The following is a 24,051-nucleotide window of genomic DNA, read 5'->3' on the forward strand; positions in this document are numbered from 1 at the left end:
TGTGCTTTTGTCATGGGAACTTAACTTTGAGGGCCTGGGATCGATCCTACTACCGTGTTGAGTGGGATTTGACGTCCCGGAGGCTTGGGTTGGGGTTGGAAGTATTTATTTACTCATTTTGATGAGGTTTTATATTATGGTTGTGACTAGGTTATCACTAGGGGCTTGGAATCAGGATCATGCTTGTGGCTTGTTTATTGGTAACCTGTGCTTGGACCAGAGGTAAGAAAACTGCACCCCATATGTGACATGCATGGTTATTATTGAGGCATGTCAAGTATTTAAATGTGATGCACGAGAAACATGTGAATAGGGTATGCCATGAATATTGAATATGAGATTGATCAGAGCTTGAGTCTCTGTATTTTTGCATGATCATAATTGTGCTAGCAATTGTTAAGTAAGCATGCTGAATGCCCTATATTCGGATATTTGACATATGTTATATGCCTGGTAGCATTGCTTACTTGTGTGTGGCACTAACTTACTAGTCAGAATTGGCAATGGTGTCAGTATTAGCTGTGAAGTTGTGACCTACTTGTCAAGTTCGCAGTAGTACTGAGCTCTAGTCACCTGGTATTGACTAAAAAGTCAAGAACGGCATGAGCGTCATGAACTCGGAGCCGATAAAAGATTAGATCTAATCGACATCGGCATTGAATGACTCATATGGAGCATTAATGTTGGACCGACCCTAAGTTCGATGACCATCTGCATTGAATGACTCATATGGAGCATTAATGCTAAACCAACCCTAAGTTCGATGAAAATTATAAGCGCTTGTCTAGTCTATGACTAGTTACTCAGGGCCAGGGCCAAAGGCCTAGGTGACTGTTTTGTCACATGGCTAAGGGCACGGTACCCACAGTAGTGACTCTATGGTCACTCGATAAGTTTATGTTGGTGACTATTTCATCAAATACCTACCTTGTTTAAGCTAGTGAAAGGATCACTTATTTGTAAAGTGATAACTCTACAAAATAGAGTTATTTTACCACTTTTTATGTGCTAATTGTTGCTTAATTCTTGAGTTTTTAATTGATTTAGTAAGGTTTAAAGTAATTTTGAATTTAGTGGGTTTATTTTGATTTTATATATTTTTGTGTGTTTTTATAGTTATTTTGTTGTAAAATGTTGTAGTTAATTATTTGAATTATTGTTGTTTAATTTGAGGTAAAAAAAATGTTGTATTATTGAACTTAAATGTTAAATATAAATTAAGTTATAGTTAATATTTTCAAAAAATTAAATTGATTTATTTTATAGTTGAAAATATTTTATTATGATTTATTTTATATTTATTTTGTAGGGAATTTATGGTATGTTTGGGCTTTGAAAAGTAAGGAAAAGAAAGAAAGGAAGAAGATGGCATTTTTTCAAATGCCCACCTGGGCCCGCACCTGCCCAAGCCAACGGATCCAGCCCAGCCCACCTGCCACTTCAATCTCCACCTGCCTGATGCCACCGAAGATTCACCCAGCTGAACCTCCACCTCCTTCACCCATTCGGCCAGCACCAGCTGCCTGCCTCCCACGCCTGACCAGCCGTGCACAGCTTCAGCTCCAGGAAGCCATTTTATCTTGAGCCCAACAATGTTCATTTGTCCTTTCTCTAAAAATGACACATTTTTACCCAAACTTCTCTACACATTTTACCCTAACATCATCATTACACCCTATAATTTACCCATATTTTCCATATTATTATTAATTTAATCAATTTAATTAATTTAAATTGATTATTTTAATACACTTTTTTTGCTATAAATAAGGGAGTTTAGTGCTTGATTTTGAGGGAGGTTACACTACAATTTCTATCCTTTCAAGACCTCTCTATTCTCTTCATCTTCTTCTTCTTTTTGGTTAAGTTTCTATTTATTTTTAGAGGAACAATTTGGGGGTTTTCCTCCAAATTTTTCTAGTTATGTTTGTAATTTTTTTGTTTTTATTTTCTATTCTAGTTATGAGTTTCTACTCTTTTTAAGATTATTAAGGTGATGATAAAACAATATATAACTAGATAGTGTTTATTTTGTATGTTGATTTCCCATTTTGTGCAATAAAGTTTATGGATTTTCTTCTTCAAATATTTTCTTTCATCTTAAATATCTTGTATTTTAGATTGTTAGAACATATTTACACTTTGTTCTTCATTAGTGCAAAAACATAATATTCTTTGTGTAAGATGTGTCATTAAATTGTACACATCCAATGTTTAGAACAAAAATATTATGTTTTGCCTTATAAATAATGTTCATTGATTTATTTGTTATTTCATTAGATTGATTTACACTTAATGCTTTGAAATTATAATTTGAAAAGTGAAGAAAAATCCTATCTTTTTAGAAGTAAGTTGTGCTTAAAATTATAAATCTATTTGGAAAATGATAGTTTGATTTATTTTAACTATCAGTAAAACTTGGGAATCAATGTACTTATAAATATTATTGAACTTATATTTTGTGGATTCTAATACCTTAATAATTTTTCTTTTACCATCCTGATTCTCTATTATTAATTTATGTTTATATATTGTCTTTAATTTCTTTACTATTATCTTTTATTTTATTTTCATTATACAAAAATCTCATCAATCTTTGGAGCTAGGTTAGAATTTATTAATTTTGGTTTAAAATAGTTTTCTTTTCGATTTTAGACAACTCATTTGGGTTCGACATCCTTGCTTACACGATCACTATTCTATATGAACGATTCGTGCACTTGCGATTTATAAACATACCCGTTTTGGGTCCATCATAAAGCCTAAGTGACCCTATCGTCACATGGCTAAGGGAGCGGTACCCACAGTAGTGACTCTATGGTCACTTGATTGGTTTGCATTGGTGACTTGCTTATCAATCATTTATTCTGTTTAAGTTAGTGACGTGATCACTTATCTGTAAAGGGAACGGAACCCACCTTAGTGACTTTTACAACTGTCACTCTTTTGGCTATAAGCCCAGCATGGTTATCAGAACCACCAGCGTTAAATCACTCATCTGATTAGGATTGACTTGATAGTTATCCACTGAGGAGGGCAGGATTCCTTATCCTGGATACCCATCATTATTTGAACTTATTTGCATGCGTGATGAAGGCTATAACTGCTAGGCATGCACGTTATGATTTAATAGCATGATATTACTGATCATGACCATATTGAGTTTTCTTGATGGGCTTCGGCTCACGGGTGATATGTGGTGCAAGTAAAGGCAAAAGAAAGTTGGACCATCCTTGAGTTGGAGAGCTTAGGTGACGATGTGTACATATACGGCTGCTCGACCACCACGACTGAGGGTTGAAAGAGGAACTAGGGTTAAACCTTATTTTGCCGCTTAGATCGGCTGGTTGTAAATATTTTCTTGTAATGAACCTTTAAATTATATTTTTAGGTTCCCAATGTATACAGTAAATGTTTTAGTGAAACGTTATATCTTAACCAAAAAAATTAATCCCTAAACCGCTAATCATACTTAGTTACACGATTATGGCCAAATGACTCGATTAGCGAGTTTAGCACTATTTAAAAAGGCACACCGTAACGGTCCCTGGAGTTTAGGGCGTTACAACTTGGTATCAGAGCGAGCCAAGGTTTATTGTTCCTGAAGACAAGCTGGGCATGTACACTCGTCACTGAAGATAGCTTCACTCAGGGAATGGTAACTATTTTTGTAGTTATGTGCTTAACTGCTTAAATAGAATGTAAATGCTTTACCTGCACCTTGTATTAGGGAGCATGAGATTCTGATAGAGCCTGGCTCTTGACTATATGATTATATGCTCCATGAATATATCTATGAATGTGATCATATGATTACCTGCTCCATGAACATATATAATTGTGATATTTGCATGCTGGAGTTGGAGGCATGGTGTGAATGTTGGAAGAGCAGGGATTATGATTGATGTATGAATTCCATGGGCATGTTTTTAACACTACAGTGGTTTGTGAATGTGGTATGGTAAGATTGATCTTGTGGGGAAAGCTCTAGATATGCTCATCATGATTAATGGGTCAAGTTATTGATTGCAGATTCAATCAGCAGGTTTGTATCCAAGGCAGATAATGAGGCCTGGTGGTGGTTATACAGAGGCTGGGAGTTACAGCCAGGGTTTTAGTTCTTCATCTGCTCCTATGAATTTCCAGCAGATGTTTACAAATATGCAATTAAGATTGCAGAGACAAGAGGAAGTGATTAGGTGTTTGAAGCAATAGCAGAATCTGTTGAGGAGCACCTCTTCCTTTGTTATGCCAGGAGTGCCACTAGCTTTGGTTCAGCCGAGGGTTGAGAGCAGGTGGGAATTTCTCTGTGGAAGATTCTAGGAGTTTTACCCTCCAGTCTTTGAGGGAGGCCTAGATCTATTCAGATCTGAGCAATGGATGGGCATGAACAATTCCATTCTTGACAGTATGGGGTTGGTAGGTCACGATAGGGTGATCTGTGATACTTATGTATTGCGAGATGATACCCGGACGTGGTGGGAAGTAGTATCCCAGACACGAGACATAACTGTGATGGATTGGAAAGAATTTAGGCAGCTTTTTAATGAAAAATATTACTGTGATGCAGTCAAGACTGCTAAGATGAATGAATTTCTGAATCTCGTTTAGGGAAAGGCATCAGTAACCGAGTATGTTAACAGATTCGATGGATTGGCCAAGTTCGCTTTTGACATGGTACCCATAGATGTAGCTCGGAAGGAAAGGTTTATCTAGGGATTGAATTCCAGGATAGCTCAGGGCATCAGAGTTGCCCCAGTGCATGAAACCTCCACCTACGCTCAAGTGGTAGGGAAGGCTCTTATTGTTGAGAGCACAAGAAATCAGATTGAGCAAGAAAGTGTTGGAGAGCACGGAGCTCAGATAGTGAGGCCTCCATTTATTGGAGCAAGCAAGAAGGAAAGTTGGAACATTTATCCAGTATGTGCTCGGTGCAAGAGGCGTCATCTGGGAGAATGCCAAGGAAAGGCATGTTTCTTATGTGATATGGTTGGGCATTTCAAGAAGGATTGCCCAAGGCTAAGAAAGGAAGAGAAAAAGGGGATGGACAGCTCAACTCCAGCTCGAGTGTTTATTCTGAGGCAGTCAAAGACTGAGACTGAGACTAGTTCCTCAGGGGTGGCAGGTCAGCTTTTTAATTTTGATTTTGTTTTGTGCTGACTAGCTTAGTGCCATGGTTTTCTTTGCTTGTTGCATCTAGAGAAACATAGAATTATTATGCAGATCACATGGTTATGTTGTGATGGGAATGTAATACTATATTGGTGACTTAAGGGATGAGTTGGATTATGATAAAAAGGACTCATCAGTAGTTTTGATAAAGCTGGTTATGACTGGCTTTGGTATGATCTGGTATATGGATTGGTTAAGTAATTATGGGGCAATGATAAATGGCAAGGAAAGGATAGTAGCTCTTGGGCTTGAGATTGGGAAGCCTTGTGACAGTTGGCATTGTGCATGGTTTCGTATGCTTATGACATCTGTATTTAGAGCTAGAGAGCTATTGCAAGGGGGTGCATAGAAATCTTAGCTGGTGTGGTGGATACCACTTAGATTGTGCCAGTGGGATCAGGACAGACTGGATTAGTCTGTGAGTTTCTGGATGTGTTTCCAAGGGACTTGTCAGGGTTACCCTTTTTACAAAGAAGATAGAATGGTGATTGGATTAGTGCCAGGGATGGAATCAGATCTAGACATTGTATTGAACGGCTCAGCAGAGTTGGAGTTGTAATAATTAAAGGACTCAGTTATGGGATAAGATGGTGTTCTCCAAGGTGGATCTTAGACCTAGTTAGTACCAACTAGAGATCAGGGAAAAGAATATGCAGAAGTCTGCTATTATATTTGATAAGGGCACTAGGAGTGCTGAGTTATATTTTGAGGATTTGGTTAACGTTAAGTTGTGTTTGGATGGATCAGATGATCAGAGTAATCAAGGTTTATCTGAATTGAATTTGTGATCGTTTTTATCGATGGTATTGTGATATATTCTCAGTTGAAGATTTGCCAAGGTCAAGGAACACCTTAGAGGGTAGGAGTTTCCTTGGATGGGCAGGATGTTGTATGTGCCTTGGGAAAGAGTTCCGAGTCTTCTTACAGATCAGAATCAGTTTGCAGGTTGTTATGACACCTCAGTGACAGATAGAAGTGATTGCTTATGCATCACGTTAGTTAAAGGATCTGACCAGAACTAGAGTATATTTTCTGGTGGACCAAGTGGCTACTTTTATGCTTGAGATTACTATCTCCGAGAAGATCAAAAGGAAAACAATTAAGTGAACCACGGATAGGAAAGATTGAGTGGAAAGTCTTAGCTGGATTAGCTAAGGATTAAACAGTGTCAGGTATGAATTTATTATGGTATAAGGATCGGACTTGGGATCCGATGGACACTGACATTTATTGGGAGATTCTGGATGAATCTCATGCTACTCTTTTATTCTCTTTATTCAGGCATCATGACAGTTTACCAAAGTTTGAGATTTTAGTATTGATGGCCTGGGATAGAGAGGGGCATAATGGAATGCGTGGTAAAGTTCTTAACCTATTAGCAGGTCAAGACAAAGTATCAGAAATCAGTGGGGCCATTATAGCCTTTGAGTATTTTATAGTGGAAATAAGAAAGCATCGCGATGGGTTTCGCAGTGGGATTGCCTAGGTTAGTGGTCAGCATGATTTGGATTGGGTCATTATGGACCAGTATTCCAAGTGAGTTTATTCCTATCAGTAAGAGCAAATAATACAGTTGATCAGTATTTAGATCTCTATGTGAGAGAGATAGTGCACCTTCATGGAATTCAAGGTCTATCTTATCAGATGAAGACTCTGTTATTACTTCCAAGTTTTGGGAAAGGTTAAGGAAGGCGATGAGTATATAGATGGAATTCAGTATAGTTCATTATCCTCAGACTGATGGTAAATCAAAGAGAGGAGGGAGAGTTATCCAGTATTGGAAAGGTACCTTATGAGATGAGGCATGTTTGAGAATGTTTATCACCCGTTCATTGGAATGAGGTGGGTGAGGTGTTGATTTTGGATCCTGACGTAGTTCAGGGGACCATTGAGATTATTAGAGGTTAGAGCTTGGATGCTCATTTCTCATAATAAATGGGAAAGTTTTACTGAATTGAAAAGTAGGAACATGGAGTTCCAAGTAGAAGATTGTATCTTCCTTAAAGTATCACCATGGAAAGGGGTGAGGAGATAGGGGCAAGCTGAGCCCTAGAGTAGTATAACAGTTTGAGTCCTGGATAGGACTGGTCAAGTTGACTTTGGATTGGCTTTATCTTTGGCACTATCAGTTGTATACAGTGTATTATGTATTTCCATGCTGAGGACATGGGTTAAAAGAAACTCGTGAGTTGAGTTATGAGAATATGGAGATTTGAGGCTAAGTTATCCTATAAGGAATAACAGTCCACATATGAGACAGAAAGAATAAGGTTCTGAGGAACAGAGTGTACCTTGGGTTAAGGTAAGTTACAGAAACAATGAGGTCGAGGGAGCGACCTGGGAAACTGGAATCAGTTGTGCAGAATTGTTATTCTGGGTAGTTCAGATAAATTTTGAGGATGAAATTTCTATAAGGAGGGGATAGTTGTAATGCCCCAAATTTCCTAATAAGGTTTAGGACCTTGATTAGGAGGCCGGGAGGGCCATAATTGATTTATTATGTTATTAAATGATTATATGCACGTTTAGGTGTATTAAATATGCATGTGAACCCATTTTTGAGTAATTGGGTGATTTTCATATTTTGGCCATTTCGGGCATATTTGGCATATATGTGTGTGGTGCTTTATTATTATTTGGTTATGTTAGGGTTACTCAGCACGAGACGATCCTAGGAGGTAAGCTAGTGGATTAGTCACAACGGGATTTGTTCTTGACTCGGAGTGAGTCAAGGGGTATTTAGCATTACCGTGTTATTGGGTAATGGAAATACATATTTGATGATAAATTGGGAGTTAGTAAGATCAGGGGGAAATTCTGGAGGTTTTGACTATTTAGCCCTCGGGGACATTTTCGGGACCCCAAGCATTAGGATTTGCTTGAGGCTACTTAAGTTTGAAGTAACCTGTTAAGAAATAAAAAGAACTTTCTCTCTCCCTCAAAGTTCCATATTCGTCTCTCGGTCGCATTTTCGAAGGAAACTTGAGTTCTAGGACTCGGATTCAAGCGAGGATCGAGGCATAGAAATCCTAGGGAAGATTAGAAGCTTATTAGCCGGAGGATTTAGTCGGGAAACAACTCAATCAGAGGTAATCCAAGTTTTAAGTTCTAAGTTTTTAGAGTTTTTAAGCTTGAATTGGACTTTGTGTTTTGATGAGTTTTTGATTGATTTGAGACTTGGGTTTTGTTGGTTTTGGATCATGGGGATGTTTGGGAACTTTGATTTTTGAGTTTGGAGATGTTTTGATAGGTTTTCGGAAGGTTTTAAAAGGTTAAAAACGTGGAAAAATGGCTGGTTCGAGGTTGGGTCGCGGCCCTGTTCTAGGGCGTCGCGGCCCAAGCTTGCTGAAGGAGGAGGAGGCTTTGTCAAGGGGGCGAGCCGCGGCATGGTGCATGGAGGGCCACGGCCCTTAAGGGAAAAAGTTGCCATAATTGTGTTTTTGTCATGGGAATTGAACTCTAAGGGCCTGGGATCGATCCTACATTGTGTTGAGTGGGATTTGACGTCCCGGAGGCTTGGGTTGGGTTTGGAAGTATTTATTTACTCATTTTGATGAGGTTTTAAATTATGTTTGTGACTAGGTTATCACTAAAGGCTTGGAATCAGGATTGTGCTTGTGGCTTGTTTATTGGTAACCTGTGTTTGGACCAGAGGTAAGAAAACTGTACCCCATATGTGACATGCATGGTTATTATTGAGGCATGTCGAGTGTTTAAATGTGATGCATGTGACGCACGAGAAACATGTGAATAGGGCATGCCATGAATATTGAATATGAGATTGATCAGAGCTTGAGTCTCTGTGTTTGTGCATGATCATAATTATGTTAGCAATTGTTAAGTAAGCATGTTGAATGCCCTATATTCGGATATTTGACATATGTTATATGCCTGGTAGCATTGCTTACTTGTACGTGGCACTGACTTACTAGTCAGAATTGAAAATGGTGTCAGTATTAGTTGTGAAGCTGTGACCTACTTGTCAAGTTCGCAGTAGTATTGAGCACTGGTCACCTGGTATTGACTAAAAAGTCAAGAACGGCATGAGCGTCATGAACTCGGAGCCGATAAAAGATTAGATCTAATCGACATCGGCATTGAATGACTCATATGGAGCATTAATGCTAGATCGACCGTAAGTTCGATGACCATCTGCATTGAATGACTCATATGGAGCATTAATGCTGGACCGATCCTAAGTTCGATGAAAATTATAAGCGCTTGTCTAATCTATGACTAGTTACTTAGGGTCAGGGCCAAAGGCCTAGGTGACTATTTTGTCACATGGCTAAGGGAGCGGTACCCACAGTAGTGACTCTATGGTCACTTGGTAGGTTTATGTTGGTGACTATTTCATCAAATACCTACCTTATTTAAGCTAGTGAAAGGATCACTTATTTGTAAAGCCCAGGTGACCCTATCGTCACATGGCTAAGGGAGCGGTACCCACAATAGTGACTCTATGGTCACTTGATTGGTTTGCATTGGTGACTTGCTTATCAATCATTTATTCTGTTTAAGCTAGTGACGTGATCACTTATCTGTAAAGGGAACAGAACCCACCTTAGTGACTTTTACAACTGTCACTCTTTTATTTAGGGCTATAAGCCCAGCATGGTTATCAGAACCACCAGTGTTAAATCACTCATCTGATTAGGATTGACTTGATAGTCATCCACTCAAGAGGGCAGGATTCCTTATCCTGAATACCCATCATTATTTGAACTTATTTGCATGCATGATGAAGGCTATCACTGCTAGGCATGCTTTTTATGATTTAATAGCATGATATTACTGATCATGACCATATTGAGTTTTCTTCATGGGCTTCGGCTCACGGGTGCTATGTGGTGGAAGTAAAGGCAAAAGAAAGTTGGATCATTCTTGAGTTGGAGAGCTTAGGTGACGATGTGTACATATGCGGCTGCTCGACCACCACGGCCGAGGATTGAAAGAGGAACTAGGGTTAAACCCTATTTTGCCGCTTAGATCGACTGGTTGTAAATATTTTCTTGTAATGAACCTTTAAATTATATTTTTGGGTTCTCAATGTATACAGTAAATGTTTTAGTGAAACGTTATATCTTAACCAAAAAATTTAATCCCTAAACCGCTAATCATACTTAGTTACGCGATTATGTCCCATGTTTTCTAATGTCACACAAGAAGTCAGACCCACAATAATTACACACACACTTGGGGGGGGGGGGGGGGGAGGCTCTTCGTTAGGATCTGTCAGGGGTGGAGGAGGATTTTCCTTAGTAAAATTATCACAAATAGATGACCTTTTTCCCGTTGTTTTCTCAGTAGGTATGGGAGGTTTACCCCTCTTTCTAGCCCTAGTTTTTCTACCCTTTTCAGTAGGAGTATGAGGAGTAATTTTTTTAGTCTGAGTGAGAGGTGGTTGATCTTGAGCATTTATTGGAGGAAGAGTTTCATCTACCTCATCAATATCCATTTCCTAATACAACATATTTAAGAAAAAAGTTAATCAACAAAGCAGCACACAAGCTTATAATCCATTACAACAGAGCAGCACACAAGCCTATAATCCACTACAACAAGGCAGCACAAAACAATGAACAAGCCTAATATCCACTACAACATGGAACACACATTTAGACAAGCCTATATATTATAATCCAATATAACAAAGATAATAGATTTACCTCAAGCTTCAAAGTAGAAGCATTGTCTTTAAACTAATCTGATTCCGCTCCAATCTGTAAATCCACAAAAATAAATAATTGTCAATTTCTCAATAACTTTTAGACAGATTTCTAACACAATTAAGATCCAACTCTAAAAAATAGACCCAAACATTAAAAGTAAACAATCTTGATATTACTTATTTCAATGAAATTAACTCTCAAGAATTGAAAAAACATACATACATACACAATACACAATCAAACAACAAAAGGCGGATTTTATTTTTTACAAAAGAAACAAAAATTCTTATTTTCCTAAACTAATATGTAATAACTATTTTGATTTCTAACATATATATATTAATAACAAATCACAATTAACAAAAATATATACATAATTACATATAATTTATTAAGTATTAATTTAACTTATTATTTATTAACCTATATATTTATCTAATATATATATATATCTCTTTTATATAACCTAATAACATGTATAATATATATTAATAAAAAAAAAACTAACCGTGAGACATGAGGGAGGGGTCAGGGTCAGCGGCTGCTGGCGACTATGCGTGGCTGCGTCGACGTGGAAGATCCAAGTGGAGCTAACTGGTTGTGGGCCTACGAGCCTTGTGGTGCTGCGGAGGGCTGGGCAGAGCTACGGACTATGGAGGGCTGACGACGAGGAAGAGCCAGGCAGAGTTGCGAAGGGTTGGGCCTGGGCAGAGGGTGGTGTGGTGGCCGGTGGGTTTGAGAAGAGAAGAAAAGGAAGGGAGGAAGGCAAGGCACGGGCAGGGCAGCAGACAGAGAGAGAAATGGTCGGGGGTCTTAGGGTTTTCTTTTTAGAAGTAATGACTAATGAATCAGTTTTTTTCTTAAAATGCAATTCGAATTTCGGGTCTAGACCCGAACCCGTGACACCTAATATTCAAAACCCGAACAATGTCAGGTTTGGACCGGATTTAACCTGAATCCGACGGGTTTTGTCAAAAACTGGGTTTTCGGGTTGCGGGTCGGGCGGGTTTGCGGTTTTGCAGGTCAAATGTTCACCCCTATAGGGAACTTTAGCTTAAGGATGGGGACATTAACTCCAAAAAATTTCCTATTTCTACCATGGTGCGAAGGAAACGTAACTTTATTGGTTCCATCTCTGATAATGGACTTCATTGGATCTCGAGTAGACATGCCATTGGAGATTATTTCTTGTCCAATTTTAAACAGGTTTCCACTTCCTCCAACCCTGTTTTTGATAAAAAAAAAAAAAAAATTCTCTTATCCATCCTATAGTTTCAGACCAGGATAATGTTTGTTTGTGCTTTATTCTGACATTCCAGGAGGTCCGTAAAACTCTTTGGGCTATACTGTCATTGAAATCTCTAGGTCCTAATGGAATGTCTGTTAAATTCTATAAGGTTTAATGGGATATTGTTGGCAGTGATTTGGTCCAGGTGGTTCATGATTTTTTTGCCACTGGGAAGTTTGTCTGGAATTTGAATAGGAATTTTCTTGTTCTTATCTCAAAAAAGGGTCTACCAGATCTTTTGATGATTATAGATCCATCAGCCAATGCAATGTTGCTTACAAAGTTATGTCAAAGATTATTAGAGATCATCTTCATCAAATCCTTCCCTCTTTAATTTCCTCCCATCAATCAGCCTTTGTCCCTGGCCGCTACATTGTAGAATTTTTTTTTCTTGTCTATGAAATTCTCCATGGTTTCAAAAGGAAGTCGAGCTCCAAGGCTATAGTCGGCATTAAATTAGATATGTCAACTACCTATGACAGGCTTGATTGGTCTTTTGTGGACAAAGTTTGTAATGTCCCAAATTACCAAATAAGGCTTAGGGCCTTGGTTAGGGAGCAAGGATGGAAAACTATGGAAAATTATGTATTTATGTGATATAATGTGTATCATTATATGATTATGTGAGTTATATTATAATATGACTTAATATGCATGTTTAGGGGTATTAAATATGCATGTGGGCCTGTTTCTTATCAGAAGAGCAATTTTCGTTATTTGGCTCGTTATGGGTATATTTGGCATATATGTGATATATGTTTGGGACCACATTATTATGTGGATATATTTGGGTTACTTAACACAAGGCGATCCTAGGGAGCAAGCTAGCGGGAAAGTCACAATGGGACCAATACTTGACTCGGGGTGAGTCAAGGGGTATTTTGGGTATTTAGTACATTAGCGGGATATTGGGTAATGAGAATAAATATTTGAGGATATATTTGGAGTTAGTGAGATCAGGAGAGAACTCTGAGGATTTTGACCATTTTACCCTTGGGGACAATTTTGGTTCCCAAGCCTTGGGAGTTGCTTAAGGTTACTTGAGCTTTAAGTAACCTAACAGAAATGGAAATCACATTCAAACAATCTCGTTCTCTCACTTGACGCTCGTTAGTATTTTCCAAGGAAACTCGAGTTTTGGAGCTCAGATTCAAGCAATGTTAGAGTCATAATAATTCTAGGGAAGATTAGAAGCTTGATAGCCAGAGGATTTAGTTGGAAAACAACTTAATCAGAGGTAATTTAAGCTTTGAATTTATGAGTTTCTGTTTCCTTAAGTTTCTTGATTTTTTTATTTGTATTTTATGGTTCAGCGAGTTTTTGATCCATTTGAATGGAGGTTTTTGTTTCCTGGGACACTCTAGGGATGTTGTGAGATTGAATTGTGGGTTTAGTGCGAATTTGGGATGAGTATTGGGAGGATTTGGATCAGAGAAATCTAGGTTCACGGGGTCACGCTGCGACCCTCATGAACTTAGAAGTCTGGGCGGTTTCCTGATGCGGGGTCACGCTGCGGCCCATGTTCAGTGAAAGGAGAGGTTGGGCTCTCTGACTTGGGCGAGCCGCGACTCAAATGTTTGGGGCCGTGGTGCTTAAGGGGTTTTTGGGCCTGAGGAGGTTTTGAGAGCGAGAACTCAAACCTAAGGGCTCAGGATCGATTCTGCTACCCAGTTTAGTATAATTCGATGTCCCGGAGGCTAGGACTCGGTCAGGAAGGCTCTATTTACTCGTTATTGACGGGACTCTATACTTGGTTGTGACTAGGTTATTGCTAGGGGCTCGGGATTAGGAACGTGCTCGAGGATCGTTCTTATTTTACATTAAACTCGAACTTGAGGTAAGAAAACTACACCCAATACGTGATGTACATGATTAGGGCTTGGCTCAAATGTTGAATATAGATTTAATTAGGGCTTGGGCCCTTGCAAATGTGCATGATTATGATTACACTTGTGATTGATTGATTAAGCATGTCGAATGCTCTGCATCTGGATATTTTTTATATAATGAATGCATGCCTGCATTATTTGATTGAGAAAAACATTGACTTATGAGTCAAGGATGGCAATATCGTTGAGCATTGGTCGAAAAGCATTGACTTATGAGTCAAGGATGGCAATAGTGCTAAGCATTGGTCGAAAAGTATTGACTTATAAGTCAAGGGCAGCAATAGCGTGCTGAGCGCTAATCGATATGGTTAGACCTAATCAGGAGCACATCATACGCTTGTCCGACCCAATGGTCGTGGAAAATTAAGCGTCAGGTATGATGGGCCAGCTCCAAGGCTGGTTATACAGAGAATAGGGCAATGGGCCCTGGGGTGACTTATTAGTCCCATATCCTTGGATTGGGCCCCAGTTTGATTTATTAATCATGTGTTTTGGGCAACGGGCCCCAGTATGATTCATTAATCATGTAATTAGGGCAGCTGACCCCATATGACGTTGTATTCATTTATATGAATGATATACATGCATGAGTATGGTTATTACAGCTAGGCATGCTTATTTTAGTTTGGTAACGTGTTATTCACTGCTTATGAGTATGTTTAAGTTTTCTTGTTGGGCCTTGGCTCACGGTGTTGGGAATACTTATACAGGATCTTATTTATTTTCATGTAAATCATATCTTAAACAAATTGTTATAAGAAAAACCAAGAACATGTTTCTATAATTGAATTTAAACATAGATAATAATAAGAACACTTACATTATGTGCAGCAGGATGAATAAGTCATTCCTTCAGTTTCTCTAACCCTTGTATCATTTCTGTCGCAGGGTATCACCAAGAAACTGAACTGTTCTTCTAATTTCTTCAGAGCCTTCCAAAGTATCCTTAGAATCACCTAGACTAGAGTGGGAAATTCTCAACCTATGAGATAGATACAAAGAGAAGAAGATAATATAGAGGCTTAGAAAAGGACTTTTGTTGTAGAGAGAGTCTAAAACCCTAAAGCATCAAAACTAGATCTTCAGATCATCTTTTTTCAACTCTCACTTTGTTGGGGTTTTATGCCCTAATTAAAACTCAATTTCTTTGTAATCTCATTTATTATCAATAAAACAATAGAGATCATGTTTTTGACTTGGTCAATCACTTTGCTCACATGTTTTATTTTCATGATTATTTGTTTAATATAAACTTCTATTAAAATCCGAGCATATAGCTAATCATATTTATAGTGATGTAATCACAGTGGAATATAAATATGATTAAATGTTCAAAATAAGTTAGTCCTAAGATTAGTCAGTGCACATGATTTACACTAACTTGCCAATCTACGATATGATCTACTTACACATCGCAGTGTTATGTTCTTTCCAGAACATTAGCAAAGTAGATAAGATCATATGTATTTGTTACATCGAACGGGACTGATATTGACAATAGATAGGATAAGTAAACATACTGTTATTATCTATTCTAGTCATATCATATAGTTGACCATAGGTCAATTCAATCTCAATTTTGAGTGGTTAGTGTTCTAACTGATTGTATTTTTTGAGTTCTTTGACTTGTTCGTCACCAGCTTACCCTACGGACTAGCTCATACTTACATCTTGGGAACTCGGTAGTATAATTGAGTGGGAGTGTTAATCATAGATATGAACATCTATAGCTTATGATGAAGAACTGAAACGATGGTTTCCTTTTAGTTTGGTTCAAGGTGCTAAATGATAGAGATCTCATTTCAGTAAATAATATTAGTTTACTAAAATATTATTTACAATGAACTAAGTGTTTTAAGGATAAAATACAATGAGGGGTAAAACGACATTTTAGTCTCATCTCATTGTAGACCGTCTATAGAGGATTGAGTGACAATTATGGTTGTAACAATGGATAATTAATAATGTATCGATATTGCTTATAGAGTGTTCTGTGAATTCAAGAGTGCAATTCCGAGTCTTTAGTGGAGTCACGAGGAATTGATAACTTAGTAAATTTATTTGTTAGATTTATGATAACTTATTGGAGCTTGATTTCATAGGCCCGTGGTCCCCACTGTACCTTGGATAAACTCATCTAGATATTCTTAATTAATTGATTTAATTATCAATTAGAATTATCACAGTTGACCATATCAATTTTGGATAGTTTCACAGAGTTATGTAATTTAGAGAAGAAAAGAGAAATTATGGCAAATTTATTAATTAAGATAAATTAGTATCTAAATTAATAAATAAGTTTAAATCAAGGTTAAAATTATAAATAATTAATTTGATAAAGGATTTGAATAATTATTTAATTAATTAATCAATAGAAAATAATACAGGCCTTGATTTTAAGTCGAACATGCTTATAATTAAATGAGAAATTTCATGGGCCTAAAGCCCATGATAATTTCGACCCGGAGCTGATATTATCAACTATTTTATTGGTTTTTTAAATAAAGTAAATAGCCTAATTGAGTCTATAAAATGAGTGCTAAGTGAGAGATGACAGACACAAGTTTCTGAGAAGATCAGAAGATCTAGTAGGTTTTAGATTCTCTCTACAAACATAAGCCATTTTCTAAGCCTCAATATTATTTTCTCTTCTTCTCTTTGTATCTATCTCATGTGTTGAGAATTTCCCACCCTATTCTAGGTAATTCTAAGGATACTTTGGAAGGTTGTGACGAAAATTGAAGAACGGTTCAGTTTCTTAGTAATACCCTACAACAGAAAGGATACAAGGGTTAGAGAAACTGAAGGAATGACTCTATCATTCCGCTGCGTATAATGTAAGTATTTTTATCATTATTTTTGTTTGAATTCAATTTTAGAAACATGTTTTAGGTTTTCTTATATTAATTCGTTTAATATAAGATCTACATGAAAATAAATAAGATCTATAAGAAAATAAATAAGATCATGTATAAGTTTTCCCAACACACTTAGCATTTCTTTTGTAGGCTCAATTAGTTTACTTATTTAAATTAAAAAATCAATAAAATAATAGGTAATATCAGCCATTAGGTCAAAATTATCATGAGCTTTAAGTCCGTAAAATTTCTCATTTAATTATAAGTCTGTTGGACTTAAAATCTAGGTTTGTATTATTTTCTATTGATTAATTAATTAAATAATTATTTAAATCATTTATCAAATTAATTATTTATAATTTGAACCTTGATTTAAACTTATTTATTAATTTAGACATCAATTTATCTTAATTAATAAATCTGCCCTAAAATCTCTTTTCTTCTCTAAATTGCATAACTCTGTGAAACTATCCAAAATTGATCTAGTCAACATTGATAATTAAATCAATTAATTGAGACTATCCAGATGATTTTGTCCAAGGTACAGTGGGGACTGTGGGCCTATGAAATCAAGCTCCAATAAGTTATCATAAAAGACTCAGAATTGCACTCTTGAATTCATAGAACGTCTTATAAGCAATATAGATATTTGTTAGTTATCCATTGTTACAACCATAATTATCACTCAATCCTCTATGGACGATCTACAATGAGATGGGACTAAAATACCGTTTTACTCCTCATTGTATTTTATCCTTAAAACACTCAGTTCTTTGTAAATGATATTTCAGTAATCTAATATTAATTACTGAAATGAGATCTCTATCATTTAGCACCTTGAACCAAACTAAAAGAAAACTATCGTTTTACTTCTTCATCAGAAGCTATAGATGTTCATATCTATGATTAACACTTCCATTCAATTATACTACCGAGTTCCTAAGATGTAAGTATGGGCTAGTCGGTAGGGTAAGATGATAACGAACAAGTCAAAGAACTCAAAAAATACAATAAGTTAGAATACTAACCACTCAAAATTGAGATTGAATTGACCTATGGTCAACTATATGATATGACTAGAATAAATAATAAATGTATGTTTACTTATCCTATCTACTGTCAATATCGGTCCAGTCCGATGTAACAAATACATCTGATCTTATCTATCTCGTTAATGTTCTGGAAAGAACATAACACTACAATGTCTAAGTAGATTATATCGTAGATTGGCAAGTCAGTGTAAATCATGTGCACTGACTAATCTTAGGACTAACTTATGTTTGAACATATAATCACATTTATATTCCATTGTGATTATGTCACTATAAATATGATTAGCTATATGCTCGGGATTTAATAGAAGTTTATATTAAACAAATAATCATGAAAATAAAACAAGTGAGCAAAGTGATTGACCAAGTCAAAAATGATTTATATTCTTTTATTGATAATAAAATGAGATTACAAAGAAATTGGGTTTTAATTAGGGCATAAAACCCCAACACACGGGTGTTATGTGGTGCAGGTAAGGGGAAGGGAAAGCTGGACCAGCCATGAGTTGGAGAGCTTTGGCGGCGATGTGTACTTATGCGGCCGCTTGACCACCACGGCCAAGGTTTCTCAGAGGAACTAGGGTTAAACTCTATTTTTTCCGCTTAGGTCGGTGGGTTGTAACTTTTGAGTTGTAATTACCCTTTTGGAACTGTAAACAACTTTGTAAACGTTTATTATGGGATCCCACGTGCAACTTAACGTTTTAATGAAATGTCTATCCCTTTTAACCCAAAATTTTAACCCTGGACCGTTAATCAAATTTAGTTGCATGTTTATGGCCAAATGACTCATTTAGGAAGTTTAGCACTATTTAAAATACACAGTGTAATGGTTTTAGCTAACTAGGGTGTTACAACTTGGTACCAGAGTGTGCCAAGATTAAGGGTTCTTGAAGATAGGCTGGGCATGTACACTCACCACTAAAGACAAGCTCGACTCAGGGTTTGGTAACTAATTATGTGGTTATGTTTTTAACTGCTTAAATAAGATAGAAATGCCTTATATGATTGCCTTATTAGGTAGCATGAGATATTCTAATAGGGCTTGGCCCTTGACTGCTGCATGGTTTAAAAGGATGTGCTTATTAGCACTGACATTGCTTGTGAATGCAAAGAAAAAGCTTATTAGCATTGTTATATGGACATGTAGGTCAGGAAACACTCATTAGCGCTGTCATAGATACATGTATGCCAGAAAATGTTTATTAACATTGTTATTTGGTTATAAATGCTAGTAAATGCTTATAAGCATTGCTAGATGTTAAAGCAATGCTTATTAGCATCACTATTTGTTATGAATGTCAGGAAGTGCTTATTAACACCAGGCTTGGATATGAATATGAATCAACATGCTTATTAGCATGACTGTTGAATGTGAATGATTATATGCTTGGTCTGGACCGTGAGGCAGCAAGAGGTTTAGTTATCACTACCTAACTGGCCGAATTGATTATTGCAGCAAGGTATAAGCTTGGAAGTATGCTTCCAAGGTAGATAGATTCATCAGCTGGCCAGGAAGATCAGGGCCAGAATGACAATCAGGGTAAGACCCCTCCGCCAGCTCCTGAGAACTGGCAACAAGTGCTTGCTGATTTGCAAGCTAGGCTATTGAGGCAGGAAGAAGAGATCCACCTCCTTAGGCAACAACAGGTTCATGCATGGAACATTTTGCCAGAGGCACCACCTGTGATGGTGCTAATAGTTGAACAGCTGCCAGAGGCTGGGAACAAATGGGAACCTCTGTATGAAAGGTTCAAGAAACAACACCCTCCAGTTTTTTAGGGCAGTGCAGAACCAGCTAAGGCCGAACAGTAGATGAGTATGGTTACCACCAAATTGGGATTTTATGAGGGTGATTGGTAATGAGAGGGTGGCCTGTGCCACATATATATTTTTGGAGGAAGCCTGAATCTAGTGGGAGGTGATATCCCAGACCAGGAATGTTAATACCCTAGAATGGGAAGAGTTTAGGAATCTGTTTAATGAAAAGTATTACAATGATGCCATTAGGGCTGCAAAAGCTGAAGAGTTCAATTGGTTACTTCAGGGCAACACGTCAATGACCGATTATGCCTTGAAGTTTGACAGATTGGCAAAGTTTGCCGGGGAATTAGTGCCAACTGATGGGACCATAAATGGAAGGTTTCTCCAGGGGCTACAACCTACGATAGCCCGGGATCTTCGTATCACTACTATGCCAGGAGTGACTACTTATGCACAGGTTGTTGAGAAGACGCTCACAGCTGAGAGTGTAGAGAATGAGATCTAGCACGAGAACGCGGTCAGGAAAGATACTAGGAGGATGAGACCTCCATTTATGAGTTTAGATAGGGGTGCAGACCCCAGTGATTAGAAAAGGAAGGCTCCTGATGTCTTTCTAGCTCTAGGCCCTAACAGGAGGCCAGGTGGTATTTTGATAGGCCGCCAGGGCGACAAAGATGGCTGGAGGACTTTTCCTGAGTGCGCTAGATAGAAGAGGTGCCATATAGGGGAGTGTTGCGCAAAGGCCTGCTTTTTGTGCGGGATAGTGGGACACTTAAATAAGGATTACCTGAAGGCAAGAAAGGAGGAACCAAGAAAGGCGCACAACTCGACCCCAGCTCGAGTGTTCGCACTGACACAGGCAGAAGATGAGGCTTGTCCCTCAGCAGTCACAGGTCAGCTTTTTAGTGCTGGAACCCCTTATACTGTTTTTATTAATTCTGGTGCTACACATTTGTAACGCCCTGGTTACCCCAGAACAGTTACGGTGAACCGGAAATTTGACCCGCTACCCGAGTCCTTTGGTTAAAAACGTGATCTAAGTGTTATTATCAGGTTAAGGTGGAAAACCAGTAAAAAGGAAAGGATGCATTTCATTAAGTAAATAAACTGCTCATGAGCCTTTCAAAATGTTTAAAAGTAGTTCGTAATACAAAAGAGTCACTACTGTTTCAAATTTACAATCTCCGCCAGCCTAAGCGGCAAAAATAGGGTAAACCCCTAGTCCCTCTGAGAACTCCTTGACCGTGGTGGTCAAGTGGCCCTGTATGTACACAGCATTGCCCAAGCTCTCCACTCAGGGTTAGGTGAGCTTCTCTTTCCCTTTACTTGCACCACAAAGCACCCATGAGCGAAGGCCCAGCAAGAAAACACAACAAAGCATGACATAATATCAACAACAGTCATGATAACCATTCAGGACTATCAGTCCAAGGGAATAGGTGACAATAGCCAAAAGTCACAATAGTGAGCATCGCTCCCTCTAGCCATGTGACGATAGGGTCACCAGGACTTAACTGATAAGAAGTTCTTTCATAAGTTTGATCAGGACAGGTGCATGGTGATTAGTCACCAACATAACCTTCCTCTCGACCCTAGAGTAGAAACTATGGACAACGTCCCCTAGCCACGTGACTAACGGTCACCGGGGTCATATACCTTGGCTATAGACATCTGGTTGTAGACCAGGCAAGCGCTTATAAGTTCTTCGACCTTAGGGTCGGTCCCGCATTAATGCCATAGAGCCATTCAATGCGTGATCATCGACTTTAGAGTCGGCCCCTGACTAGTCAGTGTCATAAACAGGTAATCAGCGTTCATTAGCATTTAATATGCAATCCACGTCCACATATATCAACCAACATGCCTCAATATCAAACCATGCATGTCATATACCTATACAGGATGCAACTGTATTCATACACTGTTTTCTTACCTTAGGTTCGAGCGAGAAGTATGATAAGGATGACCCCTGAGAACGATCGATCTTTTAGTTCCTTAGCGGTTACCTAATCACAACCAATTATAACCTCCATTATTGAGAATCCATAATAATAGGGTCTTAACCTAAGCACCACCCTCGGGACCTCGAAACACGCCCACACGGTGAGTAGATTCGATCCCGGGCCTTAAGGATTGAAACCCCAAGTCAAAAACCCTTAAAAACACTCAAAACGGGACTTAGAAGGAACAGGGTAGCGCTACAGCGCTCAACCCCTAGCGCCCCAGCGCTACACTCAGAACCACCCAAGTGCCAGAAAGCCTCCTGAGGAGCGCTGTAGCGCCCTAAGGTGGGCGCTATAGCGCTACCTCCAGACCCAATCTCCCCTGAACCGACCTTCTTCAACTCCTTCGATTCTAACTCGATTTCCAAGCTTCCAAATCCTATTCTTGATGCCAAATGATCCCAAAAACCATTCCAACACACTCCAAACATCACAAGCATGGGAACCTAGCCAAAACTCCCAACAAAACCATGAATTCACCCTAGAAATCTCAGCTGCAAAATAAAACCAGAACAGGGCAAACCAGAGAAAACCACGGTTAGAAACTTACCCAAAGCTCGGCTTATGATGGTCTTCAATGATGGAACACACTCCAAAACTCCCAAGGCTTGCTTCCCAAGCTTGAATCCTCAAAATTGGTTCAAAACCACAAAGAAAGGTGAAGAGAAGAAGGTACAGGAGAACTCTTTTGCATACTCTATTTTTCCACTTTCTTCTTCAGCTGTCAAAGGTTATATCTATCCTAGGGGTGAAATGTCCATTTTACCCCTAGGTCAATTAATAGTTTCTAAAGACTCCCAAGGGCATATTTGGTACTTTCCTCCTATCTCGTTAATCATAATTAACGTTCTCCAATTCTCGCTATCCTCAATAATCTCAAACACCAATAATTCAAAACCCGTTACCCTTTATCCCCCGGTAACGCTCTAATCATCAAAATCACCCCGAGACTCAACCCAAGTCCCGACACTTAAACCTGTTGTGACTAAACCGCTAATCAATATTCTAAGGTCATCTCATGTCGAATAGCTCGAACAAACCCACATCATAATGTGGTCTCAACATATATCATCGACATGCATACAATTAACATTATATTATAATATAATTCTCATAAACATGCATAAACACATTTAATGGCATAATTAAACAATTATGGCCCTCCCGGCCTACTAATCCAGCCATTAAACCACATTAGGGAATCCGGGGCATTACAACTATCCCCTCCTTATAGAAATTTCATCCTCGAAATTTACCTGAACAACTCGGGATACTGACTCCGCATATCTGACTCCAGCTCCCAGGTCGCCTCCTCGACCTTGGTGTTCCTCCACAATACCTTAACCAAAGGTATTCTTTTGTTCTTGAGAACTTTATCTTTCTTGTCAAGTATCTGAACAGGCTGCTCCTCAAATGAGAGATCTGGCTCAAGCTCCAGATCCTCATAACTCAAAACATGACTCTCATCAGATACATACCTCCGAAGAGCGGAAACATGAAATACATTATGCACGGCCGACAACGCCGGAGGCAAAGCTAGCCTGTAAGCCACTTGACCAATCCTCTCCAGGATCTCAAATGGACCTACAAACCTGGGACTCAGCTTGCTTTTCTTCCCAAACCTTCTCACCCCTTTCCATGGCGAGACTCTAAGGAAGACATAGTCTCCTACCTGGAACTCCATGTTCCTGCATTTGGGATCTACATAGCTCTTCTGTCTACTCTGAGAAGTAAGCATCCGAGCTCTAATCTTGTCAATAGCCTCACTGGTCCTCTGAACTGCCTCAGGACCTAAGTATCTCCTTTCACCTGTCTCATCCCAATGAATGGGGGATCTACACTTCCTACCATACAGCATCTCATAAGGTGCAACACCAATGGTAGACTGATAACTGTTATTATAGGAGAACTCTATCAAAGGCAGATACTTACTCCATGATCCACCAAAGTCCAGTACACATGCCCGCAGCATGTCTTCTAAGATCTGGATCGTCCTCTCAGATTGCCCATCTGTCTGAGGATGATAAGCTGTACTGAACTTCAGTCGTGTACCCATGGTTGTCTGTAAACTCTTCCAGAACTTGGAAGTGAATGTAGGGTCCCGATCTGACACGATCGACCTAGGAGCCCCATGGAGGCGCACGATCTCTCTCACATAGAGATCTGCATACTGGTCAACATTATAAGTAGTCCTCACTGGTAGAAAGTGAGCTGACTTGGTATAGCGATCCACTATCACCCAAATGGAATCATGCTGACCAACAGTCCTGGGCAAGCCCACCACAAAGTCCATTGTGATGTCTTCCCACTTCCACTCCGGGATATCCAGAGGCTGCAATAACCCTGCCGGCCT

This window comes from Humulus lupulus, chromosome X, assembly GCF_963169125.1.
Source record: "Humulus lupulus chromosome X, drHumLupu1.1, whole genome shotgun sequence".
Lineage (NCBI taxonomy): Eukaryota > Viridiplantae > Streptophyta > Magnoliopsida > Rosales > Cannabaceae > Humulus > Humulus lupulus.